The sequence below is a fragment of the Gracilinanus agilis genome, chromosome 2, assembly GCF_016433145.1.
Source record: "Gracilinanus agilis isolate LMUSP501 chromosome 2, AgileGrace, whole genome shotgun sequence".
In the NCBI taxonomy this organism is placed as follows: domain Eukaryota; kingdom Metazoa; phylum Chordata; class Mammalia; order Didelphimorphia; family Didelphidae; genus Gracilinanus; species Gracilinanus agilis.
The window spans coordinates 181,121,314-181,143,784 of NC_058131.1; the positions used below are offsets into that span (position 1 = coordinate 181,121,314).

The window sequence follows — 22,471 nt, forward strand, 5'->3', positions numbered from 1 at the left end:
AGAGACACACAGAAAGATGAAGGAAGACAGTGACAGAGATAAGGATTGAGGCAAAGAGAGACAGAAAAATAGAGACAGAGAGAGACAAAGAGATGGAGAGATATAGACAGAGAAAGTCAAAGACAGGGAGACAGAGATAGACATGGAGAGGTATGAGAAACAGAAATAGGGAGAGACAGAGAGGCACACACACAGGGACAGAGATAGAAACATAGGAAAAGAGAAAAATAGAGACAGAGAGACACAAATAGAGAAAGAGAAAAAGAGATATAGAGATAGAAACAGAGACAAAGATAAAGAGAAACTGAAACAAAGGGAGACAGAGGGACAGGGATTGAGACAGAGATATAGAGACTGAGAAAGGCAGAGAGATGGAAAAAGACAGAAAAAGGCAGAACTAGAGACAGATGGGAAGAAACATATAGAGAGATAGAAACTGTGATAGAGACAAAGAGTCAGAGACAGATACAATGAGAAACAGAGAGATGCAAAGAGACAGAGACTGAGACACAGACAGAGACAGAAATAGTGAGAGATAATAGAGACATACAGACCTGCACAGAGGTAGAAAGTAAGATGTACAAATATATAATATAAACATATATTTATAAGACTGCAGAAACCAGTCTTTATGTTCACAAGAGTTCAGATACAAACTGATTTTGAGTGTCTCATATGTTATTCATAGTCTTTTGTTTACTCTGGGCTGGCAACAAGGCATTGTGGTGCAAGAGTAAGAAAAAGTCCTGGGATCAAGCGACCCTGGGTACCATTGTGTCCATGGTGTTTTCTTGGCAAAGATACTGGAGTAATTTGCCATTTTCTTCTATAGTGGATTAATGTAGAGACTGAGTGACTTGCCCAGGGTTACACAGCTAGTAAGTATATGAGGCTGGATTTGAACACAGGCCTTCCTGACTCTGAGCCTAGCACTCTATCCACTCAGTCACCTAGTTGCCTCATATACTCTACTATAAATGGGACTAATAAAGGGAAAAAGATTACTTGCCCTAGTTCAAGCCCTAGTCATCTCTCACCTTGATTATTGCTATAGTCTCCTGATTGGTCTCCTTATCTTAAGCTTCTCCTCTCACCTTTTCCCTACTCAAATCCATTTCCCATACAGTTGCCAAAGGAATATTCCTAAAAACATAGGATTGACCATGCCACTCCTTTCCTCAGTAAATTCCAGCAGCTCTTTATTACCTCTAGATTCAATGTATTTGGTGTTTGGAGCCCTTCACAAGCCAATTCCTACCTACCTTTCTAGTTAATGCATTTTCCTCCTTCTCACACGGTCCAGTCAAACTGGCCTTCAAATTGTTCCTCCCATGAATGCACTTGTTTCTATCACTACAGCTGTCCCCATGCTGTTAATGCACACCCTTCTCATCTTTACCTCTCAGAATCCATAGTCTCCTTAAAAGCTCTGGTCAAGAACCACTACCTACATGAAGCCTTTCCTGATTTCCCTAGCTGCTGCTGGCTCCCTGCGTTTTCCCTTCCTACTCCAAATTATCTTGAATTTGTTGGTGTGCGTTTTCTTTTTATTGATATGTCCTATTTCTTATATCACCCTATCCCATGTATCTTTCCCCTTCCACTCCTAGAGAACTATCCCATATGAAAAAGACTATTTTTGGGGAAGGAAAAAAAGTAAGAATAATTGATCATATATTGAAGAGGTCTAAAAATATGTGCATGTGTACCACGGACCTCCCACCTCCATGTAGGGATCAGTTAGGCGTATTCTCTCATATCTCTTCATCTGGTTCCTTTTTTTTTTTTTTAAATTTAGAATATTTTCCCAGGGTTACAAGATTCATGTTCTTTCCCTCTCTCCAAACCCCTCACCCCCATAGCCGACACACAATTCCACTAGGTTTTACATGTATCATTGATCAAAACCTATTTCCATATTATTGATAGTTGAACTAGAGTTATCGTTTAGTGTCTTCATCCCCAATAATATCCCCATCAACCCATGTATTCAAGCAGTTGTTTTTCTTCCGTCTGGTTTCTTTTTAAGAAAAACCCTATTATAATTTGGGACATTTACTTTTTAAAAATCCTAGTTTAAACATTTACTTTCTGACTTAGAATTAATATGGTTCCAAGGTAGAAGGGCTAGGCAATGAGGATTAAGTGACTTGTCCAAGGTCACAGAGCTAGGAAGTATTTGAGGCTAGAGTTGAACTCAGGACCTCCCATCTCTAGCCCTGGCACTCTATACACTGAACCACCTGCATTTACTTTTTGATTTCTCTGATGTATTATTCTTTCCATTTACATGGTTGTGGTTTCTCTATATTTGATTTTCTTGATTCTGCTAACTTTATTCTGCATTAGTTTATATAGATCTTTCTATGCTTCTCTGTATCACACTCATCATTCCTTGCAGCGTAAGAATATCCCAATATCTTAATATACCATAATTTGCTTAGCCATTCTCTAATTAATGGGCATCTATCTTCCACCAGTTTTTGGCTGTCACGAAAAGCAAAACTACAAATGTTTTGGAGAGTATGGGAATTTTTTTTAATCAATAGCTTTCTTGGGATATAGTCCCAATAATAGAATTATTGATTCAGAGGGTAAGTATATTTTAGACACTTTGTTTATGTAATTCTAAATTGCTTTCCAAAATAGTTGTACCATTTCACAGCGCCACCAACAATATATTGGTGTACCAATCTTTTCACCACTTTTCCAACACTGACTATTGCCACTTTTTGTTATTGTTTCCAAATTACAGGGTGTGAGTGAAGCCTCAAAGTTGTTTTGATTTGCATTTCTCGTTATTAATAGTGATATAGAGCATTCTTACTTGTGTATCACCCACAGACTTTCCATTTCCATGAAGGGGTAGGTTGGGGGTGTCTTTTCATATTTCTTCATTTGGGTCCTTCTTGACCTTTATAATTTTGTTACACCTACTTTTGATTTCTTTGGTGTGCTATTATTATTTCCATTTACACTGTTGTAATTTCTATATATATGTTTTTCTTGGCTCTGCTAACTTCATTCTGAAATACTTTGTGAATACTTTGCATATTCTTTTTTTTCAAATCTCCAAAGTTAATGATATTCATGTAGGTTTTAAGTGGGGTTTTTTGGTATGCAGAACACATCTAAAAACCAAAATGTCCATATCTGTCCAAAAATTCAAAGTCCGTTTTCTTCTTTCACATGAATTCATCTGAATCATTGCCATCCTGATTTGACAACATATTTTCAGATTTCATTCATGAAGAATAACTCCTAAGTTCATCCATTTCCTTCCTCTTCTTCAATTCTTCTTTCTCTTTCCTCTTCATTTCTTGGATCTGGGCTTTCTTCTCATTCCTTTCCTCTCCGTCTCAGCATTCCTTCTCTGCTGCTAGGTCTGGAAACAGCTCCATTTTGGTCTTTTCTAATTGGTTCAGAATCTCATTTACTTTCTTCTCTACAGTTACAATTTTCACATCCTTTTGTCTGTGAAATCCTATCTGTCCCACATCTATGTCTGCTGTTTTCTTCAGGTTAGACCATGGTGTATATACCACATTAACATCTTGCATCCTTGAATACTATTAGCCTTCACAAGGTGTGCACAGTCCATCAGCACTTCCTTTGAATGTCTTCTATCCTTTCCCCCTTGTGTAGCCGAAGATACACATGAGCTGAAGACAGTTCGTCCACATGAAACCGAATATCTTCTGGCCAGCCATATTTTATTAGATCTTCATTTACATATTTATCTTTTCTCATATAAATGGTGTAAACAGATGAATCAGCATGGATGGTGAAGTAGAACACCATGATGCCGCGCTCAGCTCCGAGGCAGAGACTCAGAGCGGCAAGCCGGGAAGCAGAACCAAGACCGTCCACTTTGCAGTTATTTTTTTTAATTTTTTAATCATTTATTAATATTCATTTTTAACATGGTTACATGATTCAAGCTCCTACTTTCCCCTTCACCCCCACTTTGTAGTTATTTTGAGAATACCTTGTTCCCATCTTTTGACCACATATTTTGTGGAATTGCTCTTAGTTTTATGTATATTTATTAATTGTTTATATATCTTGAATACCATACCTCTATCAGAGAAATTTGATACAATAATTATTTTTTCTCTTTCAACTACTTCTCTTCTTCTCTTAGATACATGTTCCTCCTCTAGTTTTTTTTTTTTAAACCCTTAACTTCTGTGCATTGGCTCCTAGGTGGAAGAGTGGTAAGGGTGGGCAATGGGGGTCAAGTGACTTGCCCAGGGTCACACAGCTGGGAAGTGTCTGAGGCCAGATTTGAACCTAGGACCTCCCATCTCTAGGCCTGACTCTCAATCCACTGAGCTACCCAGCTGCCCCTCCTCCTCTAGTTTTAAAGTTGCATATCCACTGAGAATATACTGTGAAGTGTGGTGTCAGATGCTAGTTTAAGTCTAATTTATGGCAGATTGATTTCCAGTTTTCCAAGCAACTTTTTAAAAATCAAAAATGGAGTTTCTCCCTTAGGTCATTTATATTTTCTACTTTGTCAAACAGTAATTTATCAAGTTCTATTGTTTCTGAATCTCCCTTGTTTAGTGTGTTCCATCAATCCATCTCTATTTTTTAGCCAAATCTAGATGGCTTTGATAACTCCTGCTTTATTATATAGTTTATGGTCTGGGTGTATTATTTCCTTTTCATCCCTATTTTTTTCATAGTTTCCCTTGATATTCAAGATCATTTGTTCTTCCAAATGAATGTTGCTATCATTTCATGAAGAACTATACACTATCCCCTTGGTAATTTGATTGATATAGTATTAAAATAAAAATTAATTTTGGAAATATTGCTATTTTTATTGTATTGACATAATCTACTCATGAGCACTGATCATTCCTTTAGCTATTTAAGTTATTCTTTATTTCCTTAAAAAGAATTTTTATAACTGAGTTTATACAAGTGTTTATGTGTTTTGATAGGTAGATCCACAGATTTTTTTTTTTTTTTTGCATTTTGTAGTTATTTGGAATGGAATTTTCCTTTCTATTATTTTTTCTTGTGTTTTGTTATTGTTATATAGAATTGCTATTGATTTTTGAGAGTTTATTTTATAGCCTACAAATTTACTAAAGTTATTGTTTCAATAGTAATTTTGGTGATTACCTAGATTTTTAAAGTAAACCATCTTATCATTGGTAACTATAGATTGCTTTCTCTCTTTTTTTTATCTATGTTCATGCCTTTAATTTCTTTCTTATGCTTATTGCTGTTGCTAGCATTTCCAGAGCTATATCAAATAATAGTGGAGAATGTGGGTTTCTTTGCTTCACTTCCATATTTATTGGAAAAGATTATACTATATCTTCATTGCATATTATGCTTGCTTTTGATTTTAGGTAGATGCTTTTTATGATGTTAAAAAGGTCTTTATTTATACGTATACTTTGTAGTATTTTTAGCTTAAAAGAATGTTGTATTTTATTAAAGACTTCTTCCACATTTATTGAGATGATCATGTGATCTTGAATATTTAGGTTCTTAATATGATTACGTCTATTGTTTTCCTAATGTTGAACCATCTTTACATCTCTAGTGAAAATTTCATTTGGTCATAATGAATGATTTTTCACTATGGTTAGTTTGAAAGGATTTTGTTTAACATTTCCGAGTCAGTGAAATGATATTGGTTTATAATTTTTTTCCTGTGTTTTATCTGTCTCTGGTTTAGTTATTAGGATCATATGCATCTCATAAAAAGTTTTAGTATAGTGCTTGATTTCTCAATTTTTGGAAATAATTTGTAAAATATAATACTAACCATTCTTTAAAATTTTGATAGAATTATCCTCTAAATCTACGATGATAAGACTGTTTTTCTTGGGGAATTCCTTTATAGCTAAACATAGTTCCTTTTCTGAGGTTGGGTTATTTAGGATATTTATTAGGTCTTTTGACAGTTTGTGTATTTTATATTTTTAAAGATATTCCTCTATTTATTTTGAGTTCTCAGTTTTTAAAAAGCATATAACTATATGTTCTGATTTTCTTTTATTCTAGTTTTATTGTGATTTCACCTTGCTCATTTGATAATTTATTGATTTGATTTTCTGCTCTCTTCTTTTTAATCAGACTAGTTAAGGGTTGATCACTTTTATTCTTCTAAAAGAACCAATTTTTAGTTAACATTTATCATTACTATCTTTTTGTTTCTAATTTATCTATTTCTCCTCTAATTTTTAATATCTTCCCCTTTTTTTACTTATCATAGACTTATTTGTTGGCTTTCTAATTTTTCCAATTTTTAAAAGTACATGTTCAGTTTATTAATCCTCTCTTTTTCTATTTTGTTGTAAGGATCTGATCACTCTACCAAGGAATGTATTAGTTGAATCCTAGAAATTTTGGTACGTTGCTTCATCATTATAATTTTTAAAAATCACAATTATTGTTACTATGATTTGCTCTTTAACACATTGCTCAGGATTTAATTTTTAAGTCTCCATTTGAGTCTGCATCTTTCGTTTATGGTCCCTGAACTAATGACTATTTTTAGTCTTATGTTCTATAAAGGATATATTAACTATTTCTGTTTTTAAAAAAATTGTTTGCAATATTTCTATGCCCTAGCATATGGTCAAATTTTGCAAAATTTCATGTAGTACTGAGAAATATGTATCTCTTCTTTTGCTATGCCATTTAGAAAATGCCATAGTTTTTTTTTTTATTTTATTTTTTTTAATTTTAAACCCTTAACTTCTGTGTATTGACTTATAGGTGGAAGAGTGGTAAGGGTAGGCAATGGGGGGGTCAAGTGACTTGCCCAGGGTCACACAGCTGGGAAGTGTCCGAGGCTGGATCCGAACCTAGGACCTCCCGTCTCCAGGCCTGGCTCTCAATCCACTGAGCTATCCAGCTGCCCCCAATGCCATAGTTTTTTAACTGTAGTCTCTCTAGCAGTTTGTTCAGTTACATATTTCCCTTTTTGTTTTTTCATTAAACTTCACTACAGCTGAGAGATGAATATTGAAACCTCTTGTTACTATTGTGTTACTATGTTTTCTTATAGAATGTTTCTTTAAGAATTTGGATGCTAAAGCATTTGGAATGTATAAGTCCATTACTGGTATTGATTTCTTGTCTATGATTCCTTTCAGCATAATATAGTTTCCTTTATTATCATTTTTTATTTTTTAATATTTGTTTTTTTTCTTTGTCAGAATGCATCATTGCAAATCTCACTTTTTTAGATTGCTTTAATGCACTGTAACAAAATTTTCCCCCATTCCTTCAGTTTTATTTTGTAAATGTCTTTCTTTTTGAGATGTGCATTTTTGCACAAAAGAGATTGTAGAGTTTTGTTCTCTTATCTAATTTGTCCCTTTTCATTTTATTGGTTTATTTTAGCCATTCACATTTTTAAAATCCCCTTTACCTTTTGTCTTAGCATTGATTCTAAGACAAGATTGCAACAAGGGCTAGGCAATTGGAGTAAAATGACTTGCCCAGGGTCACACAGACTAGGAAGTACCTGAGGCTAGATTTGAACCCAGGTTCTCCCATCTTTATGGCTAGCTGTCAATCTACTGAGCTACCCAGCTAACCCCAATCCATTCACATTTAAAGTTATGAGAGTTAGGTTTCAATTTTCCTCTGTCTCTAATATTTTTTCCATCCCAGAGCATCATACACCTCTTTCTATTCCCTGAAAACTTCTCTACTTCACATGTACCTTTCCATATTATAATGTACGCCCTGGAAAAAAAATAATTAATGAGATAATAATATATAGTTAGAAATGTCCCAGGCCCACCTAGTCACTTGGTGGAGTCACTCCCACCAAACTTCTACCTTTGCCCCTGCTTCCATATGTACATTTAGAAAGAAGTTTTTTTGCTGGTCTCTCTGACACTCTATTGCAGTTGCCCTCTTTGACGGTTGCATTTCTTTATTCCTGTATTTCTGTTTGGGTATTTGAGAAGCAAATAATCTCTTGATTTATAGTTTTCTTTCTGCCGGAAGCCATCAAGGCTGTGAGGTTAGCACGGCTACTCACAAGCTCTGACAATCCAGCACGGCAGGTTGTCAGGAGGATGGAGATTCCACACTCAGTTTACCCTATATGATTCTTTTTACAGTGACATTCACTTGCATTGAAATTATTGCAATCAATATCCTTATCCAGCTCAAAGGAGACACACAAAAACAATACAGGTTCATGGCAAGAACAATCACAGCCAAAGACTACCCACTATCCAAAAATAAACCCCTGCACAACCCCTTAGAGTATAGAAATTTCCCCTAGAATCAGCCCAGTAGAAAACCAGCAGTTAGTGAGTTAATGCAAGTTTCTAAAGTTCCCAGCAAGAAAATACCTGGCCTGAGTTTGTTCCCAAACTCCTACAGACCATAGAAACAGTGAAACACAAAGAAATTAAGGCAATGACAAATTAGCACAGAATCACCCTACCAGAACTGTATTCTTAGTGATCCTATAACAGAAAAAACACCATGGTAACAAAACATTGGACCAGACTGATATTATTGTATCTTATTGGATGTAATCAACTACCATAACTATCTCCTTGATTGATGATAGGAATGAATAGTATAACATAACTATATGCATAACATAATTAGTTAAAATATAATTAAATATTATGTTTAGCTAGGAACTGATGTACTTGTACCTTACGCATGGCTGAAAAGAATAAGTTCAAACTAAGCCACACTGTAATGAATAATTTTTGACAAGCTTGCTTCTTTGTTTAACCACAGTAAGATATTTGGTAAATGTCAATCTTGTGATGTTTCAAAAGTTAATATGTGATTTTGAATGTATGGGAAGAAAAAAACCTGTATGAGATCATAAAGAAAAGAGGGTATAAAAATTAAAATCAGCAGATGGCATGAGAGAGAGAGAAGGAACAGCTTCTGCAATTTTGACTTGTACTCTGGCTCATTTTCATTTCATTCTTCACCACACCACCCTACCTCCAGAGACCCAACCAAGCAAAGAGCAGGCTCTTCACATCTTTCTAAAGTCCTTTCAAGCTCTTCCTAATTTTAAAAACTCTATCTTTTAGTCTATATGGTTAAGTTCATATTTACCAGGCACATCGCTCTGGGCTGCATCCTGAACTTCATTGCTCTTTGAGACATAATATTTCATTCGTTTCTATGTTTTCTGGCAGGTACAGAATAGTCTTGCATTATTTCTATTTCCTTTCTTTTGTTTTTGAAGGTCTTTCTTTTTATTGTTTGTAGGACTTACTGTTTCTGACTATATGGAGTTTATAGCTTTGAATTTTTTTCCCCTCAGAGGAAATATGTAAATTCTTTCAACTGGTATTTAATTTCCTATGGTCAAATATTCTGGCCAGTTCTATTTTTATTTCTTTCATTATGGCATCAAGGTTTTTCATTCTGTCATATTCTTCCAGGAGACATGGGATCCTTAAGTTATCTCTACATATCCTCTTGTCAAGATCAATATGTTTTGCTTTTATAGTGAGGACAGTTTCAAAATGATATTGGGTTTTTTGGTTCTCTTCTTTTAGATTGTGTTTCACTCCTTTATATTTGTATTCTCAATTTTCATTTCATTCTTCACCACACCACCCTACCTCCAGAGACCCTTTGTTTCTTTGGTAACATTCTCTCCTTTGTTTCTTTGGTAACACTATAGCAGATCTTACTCTGCCAATTATTTTTGCTCTGTAGGTCATAAATTCTGCTCTTATGATTCTCTTTTCTCTTTGGAACCACTCAGGAACAGTAGATTGTAATTCTATGTTGTTCACAATTCCATGAGATACTTTGTCTCATAAAGTGTTCAGTTATTTTCCTTTCTTTGGAAGTATTTATTCATGGATGCCTAAATTCATTTACTAGACCTGAAGGTTGTATTTTTCTTCTGGTGTTATTGTTCTATCTGTTGATTTCTCTTCATAAGATCAAGGTCTTTGATTTTTCTTCTCCCAATCTTTGGTAATTTTGGTCTTTTTTGTTTTTCCTTTCCTCATTATACCCCTTTCACTTTCTGACTCTGTCCCTTCTTAGAGTAGTCTCCTTGGAGGCTGGCTCTCTAAGCCTCCTTCCACATGGGGCAATTCAAAGTTCACCAGTCTCTGCCCCATGTGTTTTTTGGGTCATCAGAACTGACCCTAATTGGATTCTGTGTTCCTTCCCTTAGGTGTGGTAGAGTCCTGAAATACCCAAGCCTACCCCTCTACCTAACACATACATGGTATTCTTCTATCTTGGTGACCCATACCACTCCCTCTCTTCCTCAGTTCTCTGGCTTATCACAGGTAGTTCAGAGCTTTGTGGTGCTGATGCTAATGTTTGTTTCCCCCAGCAGCCTTTTGCTTCTGAAGGGCTATTGCCACTGGGCTGTCACTGAGAGAAATTAAATACCAGTTGGAAAGATATGAAGGGGATGGAAGTGTAGCACATGGAACAGCTGAAATTGTTTTATCTTTTGAGCATAATTTCTGTTTCAAAGAGTTTTGAGAGGTCGGGGCGGGGGGGTCAGGAGAATCAGAGAAAATGTCCAGTTCCCCATATTGTTGCTCATATAACCCAGGACATATATTCCCAACCAAATAATAGATAGAAGAAAATTACAAAAGGTAACATAGATAACTTTGATTACATGTACTGAAAAGCTTCTTTAAAGACAGAATTAAGGCACCTTGGATAAGAAAGAAAACAGTCAAAGAAGAAAAAATATATGTATAAAATCTCTCTGATAAATTTTCTATGCTATTAAACATTTCACAGATATTATATATGTATACATACACACATATACATATATATCTATACATATATGACCAAAAGTCATTCCTGTGTCATTTGAAATTAATGTAAAGCCCTGAAAGACTATATCTCCCAGGGATCCCTGCTACAACTTCCCCGACACCTCCCACTTTTTTTGTGGAAAAGTCTGGCGCCTTTTCTTCCCCTCCCGTCTCTCCCTCCCCATCCCCCTCTCCCCTACCCTGAGACCCTGATCTCTCTCTTGGCACCTTTTTCCCTTTCTTCCTACCTCCTAGTTTTTCCTAGACCTTCCCTTTTCTAATCTAAATAAAACCTAGCTATTCAAATCCTAAAGTTGCTCTCTGATCATTAATTTGATCCCCTGAAGGGCTCTGGTCAATTTCCCACTTCCCCAGGGGCTGGGGACCTAAACCTTCCTTTCCCTTCCCGTTTCTTCCTCTCTCCTTTCTCCCATTCCATCCTACCTTCCTCCCTTCACTTCACCCCAATAGATAATAGGCCAAAGGATATGAAGTTTTCAAAAGAGCAATTACAAACCATTAACTACCACATAAAAGGACGTCCCAAATCACTAATAATAAGAGAAATGTAAGTCAAAACAACTCTGAAGTTTCACCTCTCATCTTGCAACCAGAGAGAGATAACAAAAGATGGGAAGAGTCAATGTTGGAGGGTTTGTAAAAATATGAACATATTAGTACATTGTTGATGGAATTGCAAATCAATACAACTATTTTGAAAACAATTTGGAATTATAAAAATAAAGAGATTAAAATGTCAATACCCTTTGACCTGGAGATTCTGTTGTTAGGTTTATACCAGGCTTATATACAAAGGAGGCCATTGTTAAAAAGAAAAGACTCATAAATATCAAAATATTCATAACAAGGGCAGCTGGGTGGATTGGCAGTGGATTGAGAGTCAAGCCTAGAGAAGGGAGGTCCTAGGTTCAAATCTGACCTCAGACACTTCCCAGCTGTGTGACCCTGGGCAAGTCACTGGACCCCCATTGCCCACCCTTATCACTCTTCCACCAAGGAGCCAATAAACAGAAGTTAAGGGTTTAAAAAATATTCATAGCAACACTTTTGTGGTAGAAAAGAATTGGAAACAAAGTAGTTGCCAGTCAATTGGTGAATGGTTACATAAATTATGGTACATGAATGTAATATAATATTGTCCTATAAAAATACAGAAAAGCATTGGAAGATCTACATAAACTGATGAAAAGTAAAGTAAGCAGTGCCAAGAAAACAATATACACAATGACAATTATGGAGGTGGAAAATCATTAAAAACATAGGAAGTGAATGTTGCAAAATTATAAAGAACAAGTACATATTGAAAGAAGTCATATAAGAAGAGACTCCCATTCCACATCTTTGCAGAAATGGGAGATCCAAAAGTTTTGCATATTTTACATGATTTCAAACATTTTTGAGATTTTGATCAGATATGCCGATTTTTCTCCTTTTTAATCTTCAAAAATGTTATTTGTTAAATGGGGTGGCTCTCTAGGAAAGGGAATGGGAGAAATATTGGGGAGAATTACGGTGACCTACAATACATGAATGAAACATTTTAAAATGAAAAAAAAGGCTAAACACAGGAATTTATATTTTATCATCAAGGCAAAAGAAAGCCACTGGTGTGACTTGAAAAGGGGAATCAGCTGTTCAGGTCTTTACTGAAGGTAAATTATTTTGGTAACAGTGTGTTGGATGTACTTGATTGTTGAAGGAACTGAATCAGAGGCCAATTAAGAGGCTGTTGCAATAATGTAGAAAAGATGTGATGAGGACCTAAATTGAGGTGGCAAGCTATCTGAATGGAAGGGATTGGATGCTCTAGAGCAGTGATGATGAACCTTTTAGAGGGGCTGGTGATGTGAGAAATGACCTCAGGTGTGCATAGAGAGGGAGAGGGGAGCAGCCTGTCCTTGTGCCCCTCTGGCTTTCTAGTAACAAACTCTGGTGAACTTTGTGCTGGGGCAATGGTGTGTGTACCACAGAGAGGGCTCTGAGTGCCCCCCCCCCCCGGCACATGTTCCATAGGTTTGCCACCATAGCCCTAGAGAGATGTTGTGGATGTAAAAATGGCAACAACTGATTTGCCAACTGATTGGATATTTGGAGTAAGGAAGAGTGATTCTTGAAGAAAACTGCCAAGGTAATGAATCTGAAAGACTGGAAGGATAGAGGATAGAAGACTGGAAGGATAGAAAGAGGGAGATCTAGAAGAAAAGAAAGGGTTTTTTGCAGATGTGGGGAAGGCAGGAGGAAGATAATGAGTCTAATTTGGGACAAATTTTTAAATTTAGTTGTCTTTGGAACCTCTAGTTTGAAAAGTTCAATAAGAAATTATTGATGGAAGACTCAAGCCATGGGAAGAAGGCAGGGACTAAGACTGGGATACACAACTAAGGTCTAGAAATATTAGTTGGCAATTCAGAGATGTTGAAAGATGAGGCTGAATAGATAGTTATAGTCAAGGATCAGGAAAGAGATATCCAAAATGCTGCTCAACACAATGAAAAGGAGATATCTGTATGTGTATATATGTTTATTTTTAAATTGTTGGTGCTTTTTTAGTTTATACACTATCACCATTCTCCAACAGAAGTCTCTCTTGATACAAAACAATTTGTAACTTTGCTAGAAAAGTGACTAAATTATTCAGGTTATTGATTCATCAATACAACCACTATTGGTCATTTGCTTCAGAGGACAAAGACAAAAAGACAGGTTCCAATCTGTACTAGAATATTTATAGCAGCCTCTTTTGTGGGAGCAAGAAACTGGAAACAGAGTGAGTGCCCATTAACCTTATGTAATAAATAGTATACTGGATTTGGAATCAGAAAGAGCTGGGTTCAAATTCTACCTCATCTATGTTGCTTGAATGTGAACCTGAGTCAGTCATTTAACTTCTCTGGACCTTAGTTCTTTATCTATAAAAGGAGAGGTGTTGGGTTAGATGTTTTATTAAAAAATCCTTTTTTTAGATCTAACTTGATGATTCTATGATTGATTAGGGGGATGACTGGATAAACCATGCTATATGAATATGTTCATTGGAATATTTTTGTGCCAAAAGAAATGGCGAATATGAAGAATTCAGAAAAAAATGGCAAGACTTGAATCAGATGAAACAGAGAGAAGTGAATAAAGCCAAGAGACTATATATACAAATGTGTATATACATAATACAGTGTAGTTAATATAACATTATATCATAATATGATATTAATGACACAATGCAACGTTATATAACATAACGTAACATACTATATAACATAACAACATAACACAATCTAATATAATTGTAATGAAAAATAACTCCCAAAAGACATCATGGTTCTGATCAATGCAATGACCAATCTTGGCTCCAGAGGGAAAATAATAAAACGCATCTCCCTCCTCTCAGTAGTGAGGTGGATAATTTTAGGTGCAGAATGTGGAGTATGCTGTCAGATATGGTCAATGTGTCTGTTTGCTTTATTTAACTGCATACTTCCTTAGCAAAGGATTCTAGGAGGAAGGTGTATGGGGGAATTCATCGTTATTATCATATTATCATTTTCATCATCCCTCCTGTCCATTGTATTCTCTAGAGGAGAAGTAGTAGAAGTAACTTTCTCGGTCATCCTACTTCCATAATCTTGATCCTATCCTATACTATTTCCTTCTTTCCCACTAATCATTTGTTACCAAGGTGAGGACTTGGGAGTAGAAGGAAAAAATCTGGCAATTATTCCTAAAGCTCTCTCTCCTAATAAGCCCCTGAATGCTGTGAATGAAAATACCTATTGCTCATGGAAGCGTTAGCAACCTTCCTAGGGAGGAATAAACTGTCCACCAACCTGCATCTTGGGCTCATTAGAGGTGTGTGACAGCCCCATTAAACTGTAAGGCAGAAGCTTCAGACAAAGAAGTAAGCCAGGGCTCTCTGCCACTAAATTCAGATAAGTTAAGCCCTTTAGCACCAGGGCCTGCTAAGGGTTTATTCCATCCTCTCAAAGAGATAAGCTGCCATTCACGCCTCACAAGACACTCAGATCTGGAAAGTAGCTCTGAGGAAATGCTATAAGATGTGAATAAGGATCTTTATTGCGAGGAATGATATTTATTCTTTCCAAACTAGTGTGGAGTCTGGCTTATTGGGGGAGATGACATGGAAAAGGACTTCGAAATAACAGATCCTGTTTGCAAATATAATAGGACCACTCACTCTCCAGATATCAGGGGAGGAGACAAACACTTGATGTATAGAGCAATTATATTGTTACATGCTATATGTTGTTGGCTTTGACTCACTGAATATCTGAATTCACATATTAATAAATAATAATAAAGTAGCCAAAGACTTTCTAAAAGCCTTATCTCATTTGATCCTCATAACATCTCTGAGAGATAGGTGCTATTATTATCCCTATTTTATAGATGAGGAAATTGAGACTCAACAAGGTTAAGTGACTTGTCTAGGGTCAAACACTTATTTATCTGAGGTAGTATTTGAACAAATAACTTCCTGACTTCAGGTCTGGAAATCTAGTCACCAAGTAACATTGCTTCTCAAAATAAGTAAGGAATATTAGGATGAGATTCTGCTGCATTAACTGTAAATTGGATCATTGATGGCAAATGTAGCCTTCAGAGTTGCTTGGTAAGCTTAGCTAAAATACTAAATCACTTACAGATTGCTTTTTAATTATATTTATTATTGTTTTGAGTTGTTGTTCAGATTGGGGTTTTCCTGGCAGAGACACTAGAGTGGTTTGCCATATCCTTCTCCAGCTATTTTACAGATGAGGAAGCTGAGGCAAACAGGGTTAAGTGACTTGTCCAGAATCACACATCTAGTAAGTGTGAGGTCAGATTTGAATTCAGGAAGATGAGTCTTCCTGACTCTAAGCCTTGGTCCTCCAGCCACTGCACTACCTCGATGCTCCTTTGCTCAAAATAGAAAGCTCCAATTCTGTTGTGCTTTAAGGTTTTATGAACTTTTCATAATTTCTTTATCTCTGATCATCTTTCCCACAGTAAACTTATGAAATTATGGAGTGTAGTAGTATTAGCTCTGTTTTACATGTGAAAAAACCAAGGCACTAAGAGACGATGTGATATCCCAAAGTCACACAACATCAAAAACTACATTTGCCAAACTCAGTTCTGAAACTCTTGGAGATAGAACAAATACTGTTATTCATGTCTTATTGGGAAAGGAAAAGAGTGTTCTAAAAGGGAAATTGACTTGAACTGACAATACACTACTCAGATTTCTACAGCGCTTTAAGGTTTTTAAAGTACTTTCTATATAACAACCCTGTAAGAAAAGATGGCACAAGTATTATTATCCCCATCTTACAGAGAAAAGACTAAGGCCTAGAAAAATGAAGAAACTGCCCCTTAGTCATTTAAGTGTCAGAGCTGGAATTCAAAGCCGGGGTTTCTGACTCAAAGTCCACACACTTTTTATAGGGCCATTTTGAGATCATTATCACCATCGACGAGGTTTACAATATGAATGGACTCTTTCTGCTATTTGAACAATCCCTTTGTATAAATTTGGAAAGAGCAGAATTTGACCATTCAAAGGTGGAGAAGATAAACAGGGACAGATCACACTTTGTGGTCCATTGCCTAAGATTTATATCCAGGTGAGACTTTAAAATGATTATCACAGGTAGACTGGGAAGAAAAAGGGGAGTAAGGAAGTGTCCTCAGAGGGAAACATACAGCTGGAAAGATGACTGTGGAAAAGGATCAGAGATGGTTGTTTCCAATCATGTGGCCCCAATCTTGGTTCTTTCTCCCCCTGCCCTCTCCATCATAGCCTGGTTTAATGGTTATGGGATTCAGAGTTTTTGTCATTGGTGGTGGTTTTTTTGCTTTCGTTTGTAGCTCTAGATGACAGGGCACCGGCAACATGCCCCCTAAACCTTTTTTGTTTTATTCCTCCTCCCCAGTGTCAGCTCTCTGGTCCTCCCTTCAGAATCACAAATCAGTATAGTAGAACATTGGACTTAAAAGTCTACAGACCTGACCTAGATCTTTCTCGCAAGGCAAATGACTTGATTCCTCATCTATAAAATGGGGGTGCTAATACTTCCTCTCTTTATCTCAGAGGGTTGGCATGAGGATTAATAATACCATGACTGGGAAAGACTTTATAAACTTAAAGATACTATTATCCTGGAGTTTCTCCAAATGTATGATCTACTGTTAATTTCTCCAGTTTGGTGTATACCCTAAGGAAGGTTCTCATGACCTCATCACATTTGTGTCTTTAAGATCTGAGAGAAATGCTATGAATAGTCTAAGGAAATTGGACTGATCTAAATGTATCCCAGGCTTGTCTGGACGTGTCTAGCCCCCCTAAATGTGGAAGCTCCCCCTGGGCCTTTAGAGCATGTCCAGATTACCCAAGTAGAGGCCTCTACTTTACCTATTCCATGGGTTAGTATATCCTCCTTTGCCTGGCTTCCTGCATCGTTATAACTGAAGAGACGGAGGTAGCCACTCTCTTTTTCTGCTGAGATTTTCTGCTTCTTCCAGGGGGTGAAGATTCCAATTCATCCACAGAGTGGAGGCCACGAACTAAATGGGTGATGAGAAAATTAGTTTTCCCGCTCTCCTTTTTTGACCCCAGCTCAGAAATTGATCTGGGGGTTATTTGTGTTGTTTGTCCTCCAAAGTTTCAGGTGCCAGTGGTGATCCCTACTGGACGAGAGTTCAAATCAAAGTGACCTTGGAGCTAGGGTTGGTGAGATGGTTAAGCCAGCTCTGCCAGTATGGAATCCCTGAGAAGCCAGGTTGCCTGGGACTCAAGATTAGGTGGGTTTTTGGACCAGAAACTGGGACTGTGCTCTCTAGGAACTAAGCTAAGCTATAAACCTAATCCTCTCATTTTCCCTAGAGGCTGAGATGGTACAAGAGGGGGAATGATAGCATTATACCTCCCATCTGGGGTAGCAAGTTTGTATACTTGTCTATTTTTTGAAGTAAATATTTCTTTGTAAAGATTAATCTGTTAATGGCTAAAAGGAACTGGTGCACAGAGGATTGAGACTCTACAAATGAGGGAACAACAGTAGTGGGAGCTAGAGCCATTGGTAGAGATCATAGATAGTTCCCAATCTCCTTAAGGGTATTAAGGTGATCAGGAGAAAAGGGAAAGATTCTATATGTTCTAAAATATTTATAGCAGCTCTCTTTGTGGTGACAAAGAACTGGAAACTGAGGGGGATGCCTATCATTTGGGGAATGGCTAAACAAGTTGTGGCATATGGTTGTGATGGAATACTACTGTGTTATAAGAAGTGACAAATAGGTTTAAAGAACATGGTAAGACTTTCATGAAATTACGAAGAGTGAAATGAGCAGAACCAAGAGAATGTTCTATACAGCAGCAGAAATATTGTTTGAAGAATGACCTGTGTATGTCCACCTCCAGAGAAAGAACTAATAAACAGAAATAAGCAAGACATAGTTTTATATATACATATATCTTTTTGTCAAATGATGACTTCTCTAGGGTGGGGAAGGGAGGGAGGGAGATATCTGGGGATTTTAATGTCACAAAAATAAATAAAATTTATAAAAATTTAAAGGGTTCTAGAAAACCTAGAGGAGGAATGAAACGAGAAATATCTGGCCTTAAGGTGGTGGGGACCAGAGTAGTCTGTTACATAAGGATAGCATGAGATCATGTATGTTATATGGATTGAAAGTATTCTGGTTCCAAATACCTTGTGGTTTTTCCATATTTAGTAATTTGAGTAATGATAAAGTCTAATTGAAGACAGAAACACATAGAAGTCTATTTAACAGAAAGGAAGCATTTTCATTTTGCCATTTGAAATACAGTCACCACAATGCCCAAATGAGAGACTCAGACAGATGAATATCCTGTATAGGCCGACACCACATTACGCCACCTCCCTCAGTTTAATTACTTTTAAATATCTTCACTCAGGACAAATGAATTCAATTGTCAGTTTGTGACTCTAGGCAAGTCACTGAACACCACATTGCCCTGTAGTTCTCTAAATTACAGAGGTGTTGCCAGTCTGAATCAGAGAGGGAGTTTCCACACCAATGAAATTATAATTCTGGTAGAGACAGAGAGGAAAAGACAGACAGAGACAGATAAGCAGAAAGATAGAGAGACAGAGAGATAGGAATAGAGGGAGAGAGGGGGAGACAGAGAGATAGAAATAGAGGGAGAGAGGCAGAGAGAGAGAGAGAGAGAGAGAGAGAGAGAGAGAGAGAGAGAGAGANGAGAGAGAGAGAGAGAGAGAGAGAGAGAGAGAGAGAGAGAGAGAGAGAGAGAGAGAGTGCACACAGACTTCAGTGAGCAACAATCAATTTTTCTGTCCTAGAATCATAAAATTTTCAAAGGGCCTTAGAGATCAACTTGTTTAATATTCTAGTCAACATAGAATTATGGAATTTATGAAAAGTGGGGGCCAGTTGGTGGCCCAGTGGAGAGAGAGCAAGGCCCAGAGATGGGAGGACCTGGGTTCAAATATGTCCTCAGACACTTCCTAGCTGTCACTTAGCTCCCATTGCCTAGCCTTTAATATTCTTCTAACTTGGAACCAATACCTAGTATTGATTCTAAATTGGAAGTTAAGGGTTAAAAAAAAAGAAATCATAAAGAGTGAAGGAATAGTGACCTTTCTATATTATTTGTAAGCTACTTTTGTGACTGTGCTCTCAACTTCACAAGCTCAGAAAGCTGCATACCACAAAGGGCTCCTTGAAGATCTACCATATCAGAACAATAGATAGCTTAAGTATGTTTTGCATCAGCTGTTGCTTAGCACCCAACATGTCTTTGTTCAATCAAAGTCTGTCTATCACTAGGGTCACTAACTCACATGAAACAGAATAGACTAGGGCCAGTAGAGCTAGTCTTCAATTGGGGCAATGTCATTACCAAAAATCCATTTGTAGACTCAATCCAATATCAAAACAGAAGAAGGAGGCTTTCTGAAGAATCTAAGAATTTCTTTCTGAAAAACGAATGTTTAGCACAGAATAATCCCTGAGCAAATCACACCTACCTCTACCCACACCATATGTATATATGTGTATAATATATGTATATACATGCATATGATGCCTCTGATACACACTGCCTGTGTGAACCTGGACTTAATGTCACTTAAGGCATTTAATATCTCAGTATTCCAAGGCAACTCTTTGAGAGAATATAAATTCCTGAGCAGGTACCAATCTGCCGTGGGATAGAAAAATTTTCTCATTGAGAGTCTCTTACATGTATGTAATTACAAGTTTTGTAAAATATATAACTGTGTGTATATGTACATTATATATGTGTGTATATGTTTGGATATATGCATGTATCTGTATAGGATATATAGGGTATTGGATACACACATATATGATACATATACGTTATATGGTTTGTGCATGTAAATATATATGCAATTATGTATCTTCATATATATTGATATATCAGAGGGTGGGAATTTTGCTCAAGAGCTCCTTACAGGTGAGTCGACTATAAAAAACGATGCAAGAAGATAAAGTGACTTCCCAGTTGTCACATCCAATATTGGACTTAAACTTGTTTGGGTGTAGTACTACTAGTATCAGAATCCTAGTCCTTCACATTTCTTTCAAAATTACTAATTGTTTCCCCATTGACACCAAGCGTGTTCAGGACACAACTGTTAATTCCCTGGGAATTTTGTGGGTTTAGTATTGATAACAGTCCTTCAATGGAATTCTCATTAAGAATAGCTACAAAATTCTTTAAATACTCAGCTAGACAGCTAAGGGGAGATAGGGCAGCCAATCATGGAGCAAAGTTGGAAATTTTTGTTAAGAGATTTCCGTCAGTCATCTTGCTTCTGTCACTGTCACCAGGGTTGTTATCCATTGACTTATCAAAGATGCAACACTCAAATGAATCCCGGAATGATGATGGGGAGAATTCCAGAGAAACTATGTATGCTCAAACCCTTCTTCTGGTCCATAGGATGGTCTCTGATAGAAACAAAGCAAATATTTATTAAAGGCCTAATGAATAGAAAATTTCCAGGAAAGTCTGAAAAGAAAAGCATTTTCTTTTGATTAAACCAAGAGACTCTATAGTCTTGTACAGAACTTCTGGTGCATCTTTTGTGGAGGAATCCAAATGACCTTAATAAGAAAATTCAATAATTAAATAGTATTTTACATGGTGTGCCTACAAATAATGAGAAAAAAATATTAGTAAGATCAGAAGTAAAAGTACTCTTTTCCCTTTTTGTTAAGGAACAGTTGAGGTCAATTCAGAGTTAAGCAATAGCATGACATATCACTAAACACTGATCTGCTCTGAGCTCATATCCCCAATTATTCCTAGTATAGAGAAGTTAGAGCATATTATTATCAATAATAACTAACTAGTACTAATGTAGGAACAGCTAGAGTGGCACAAGTGGATAGAGTCTCAAATCTGGCATCAGGAAGACATCTTTGTGAGTCCAAATCTAGCCTCAGTCACTTACTAGCTGTATGACCCTGGGCAAGTCACTTAACCCTGTTTACCTCAGTTTTCTCATGGGTAAAATGAGCTAGAGAAGAAAATGGCAAACCATGACAGTATCTTTGTCAAGAAAACCCCAAATGGAGTTATGAAGAGCCAGAAATAACTGAAGAGTGAGTGACAAAAAAAATTTATATAGCACTTTAAAATTAGCAAAGCACTTTACATATATAGAACCTCATTTGATTCTCACAGCTACTTTGTGATACAAGAGTTATTGTTACTCTCATTTTATAGCTGAATACATTGAAGCTTAGAGAAATGATTTGACCAGGGTAATATTAGTATTTAAATTTTGGCTTTCCTGACTCCAGCTTTAGCACACTATCCATTGTACTACCTAATTGCCTCTAAACAGAAACTTTAAATTATTTCCTAAATTTAGAATCTGAAATCTAAAACTAAGCATAATTCAGTTAGAGTGAATGTGAGTTCTGAAGGAAACCAGTTTTTCCAAACATCCCAGCTTCACAGAATCATTGGATTTAATACCAGATTGGACCTTATCAATTGTTTCCAATCTCTACAACATTGCAAAGATTACTGACAACTGCACAGCAATCGCATCTTGTTCTTTCAGCAATCTGGTTTACCCAGTTTTTCATAATAAGTAGCATTGTTTCCAGTTTCTACAAGGATTTCTGGGAATTACCCCCATTGATAAATGGTCAAAAGATATGAACAGACAGTTCTCAGATGAATAAATTAAAACTATTTTTAGTCAGATGAAAAAGTTTTCTAAGTCACTACTGATTAGAGAAGTGCAATTTATGGCAGCTCTTATTGTGGTGGCAAAGAATTGGAAAGTGAGGGGATGTTCATCATTTAGAGAATGGCTGAACAAGCTGTGATATATGATTGTAAAAATATTTGCCATTAGAAATGACAAACAAGACAATTTCAGAAAAACCGGGAAAGACTTCTGTGAACTGATCCAAAGTGAAATGAGGAGAACCAGGAAAACATTGTACACAGTAACAGCAATATTGTCCAATAATCAACTATGAATGTAATGCAAGGATCCAAGAGAACTCCAAAGGACTTATGATGAAAAAGGCTATCCACTGCTATAGAAGGAACTTATGGAGTCTGAATGTAGATCAAAGCATAACATTTTTCATTTCACTTCTTTCATGAGTTTGTTCTTGAATGT

General features: G+C 36.5%; 1 pseudogene; it reads right to left on the reverse strand.

Moving 5' to 3' along the window:
* Positions 1-3,130: 3,130 nt before the first annotated feature.
* LOC123234895 lies at positions 3,131-3,801 on the reverse strand (annotated as a pseudogene).
* Between the last annotated feature and the right edge of the window lie 18,670 nt (positions 3,802-22,471).